Genomic DNA, 1,964 nt, shown 5'->3' with positions numbered 1-1,964 from the left:
AAGGTAGTTGGACTACTTTAGGTTTTTGTAAAATTAAAGATTTATAGTGTAAAAAAAAAAGTAATTCAAGTTGGAGGGAGTGGGGAGAGGGGAGGAGGGAAGGGGACTGATGTTGTCCCACAAAAGAGCCACAATGTAAGAGTATATGGCACACTTCCTGGGTGAAGGGCACAACTACAACTTGATCTTTACCTAACAAACACAAACATTGCAACCTAATTGTTGGGGGGGTGGGGGGGCTGATGTTTTGCTTTTGGTGTCAAATGGTCCTTTATTAAAACATTTTCCCTTGCACTTTTTAACTAGCTGGGCATTCCACAGCACCACTGTTGATGTCATTTATGATGTCATGAGGGTGGCAGCTGTCAACATTGCAGCCCACTGACGGGGCTGTCCCCAGGATCTCTCTAATGGGTCCAGAGAGGTTTCTGGCTAAAGATCAGTGCTGTGTCTGTCTGGCAATGTTGACACTCTTATCAAAAGTGATATTTTCATTGTGTTTAATGTTTTTCTGTTTCTTTCTGTCTCTCAGTAGTTCTTTGAGGGCTTTGATGATCCGGTCAGAGGCAGAAGGTACCACTTCAATCTGGGCCTGTCTGTTCTGGATAGTCAGTTTCACTGTAATCTTCAGACCCTTCCAGTCACTGGTTGCCTTGGCGATGTCATCACCAACCTTTTTGGAGACAAACTCAGGGGGCTGATCTCAGGGGCCAGGGCAGACATGGCGCCAACTTCGCCACCAGTGCACCTCGGGTGCACTTTGATCTTATTGAAGTCGAACTTTGGCAGCACAGTGGAGGCAGCCGGTGCTGGATGACCCCAGATTCAGTCAGCTGAAGAAAGTTGTACCCTGGCCTCCTCTAAGCCAAAAGTCAACCCAATTGTTTATACCCTCTTAGTAATCTGAAATTTAAAAATATATATAAGTTTAAAAAAGTGAAACTCACATGTTGATCGTTTGCAGGTAGATGCTACTGAACAATGACTAAAAGGAAAAACTAGAAGTTCACTGAGGCTTTGTCTTTGGCGCCATGTCTAGATAGCAAGTGTTTTTCCATTTGGTGGCTGTCTTCTGTTCTTGAAGGAGAAACTCATATTTGTGTCTGGAGAGGATTCCCTGTAAACTAGGGGTTTATAGTGTTCCTTTCCCAGGTGTGAGCATCTGAGGAGAGGTAGTGAGCAAGCTGCATGGCCAGAGGATAGGGAGGACCTCAGCTCCACCCCCATCTAGACCAGTAGGTGAAAAGGAAAGAATGTTATTTTTATTCAATCCAGGTATACATATAAAGCATTATGTATGCTTATATGCCAATCCCAAATATGCCACATTGGCATAAGGATTATTTTGAGCGAAGTGAAAATGAGAAAAAAACAGATGACTTCCCAGAGCTTTCCTTATCTGACTAAATGCAGAAACTTCTGATAAATGAGGATTGCCATGAACACCTTCTTTCTGAGAAGGTTTTATGACTGCAGAAAAGATGAAAAGCCAGCATCAGGATGGACCTGCACAAACACACCTCACTTCACTGGTGTCCCACATACAAGCTAACCTTCCCACAGTTAGCTGCCCTGGGAAGCCTAAACTCCTTTTCCTTTGTGTTGTAACTTCTCTTCAAATTTATTTTCTTTGCTAAGAGCTGTATAAGCCAAGTCCTAACCACCCTTGAGCTACTCACCACTGAGGTTCCTACAGGCATTAACAAACTGTTTCTCTCTTATTGATCTGTCTTTTGTCGGTCTAATTTGCAGGGCCCCAGGCAGAGAAACTAGGAGGGAAAAGGAAAAGTTTTTCCTTCCTCACCCTCTCCTACTTCAGCGTACATTAGCTGTCACCTGGAGGGCTTGTTAAAACACAGATTACTGGCCAACCCACAGAGTTTCTGATCTAGCAGGTCAATGCTAAGATCTGAGTATTACATTTCTTTCTTTCTTTTTTTTTTTTTTTTTTTTTGAGACAGAGC

At 43.2% G+C, this 1,964-nt stretch overlaps 1 pseudogene; it reads right to left on the bottom strand.

Annotated features, from left to right (window-relative positions):
* Nucleotides 1-298: 298 nt before the first annotated feature.
* LOC100953727 overlaps nucleotides 299-1,964 on the bottom strand; it is a 15,244-nt pseudogene continuing 13,578 nt past the window's right edge.

The sequence above is a fragment of the Otolemur garnettii genome, unplaced genomic scaffold (genome assembly GCF_000181295.1).
Source record: "Otolemur garnettii isolate 467f Iridium unplaced genomic scaffold, OtoGar3 scaffold00006, whole genome shotgun sequence".
Classification (NCBI taxonomy): domain Eukaryota; kingdom Metazoa; phylum Chordata; class Mammalia; order Primates; family Galagidae; genus Otolemur; species Otolemur garnettii.
The sequence above is the reverse complement of the archived record's forward strand: the minus strand, read 5'-3'. Positions and strand labels throughout refer to the sequence as shown.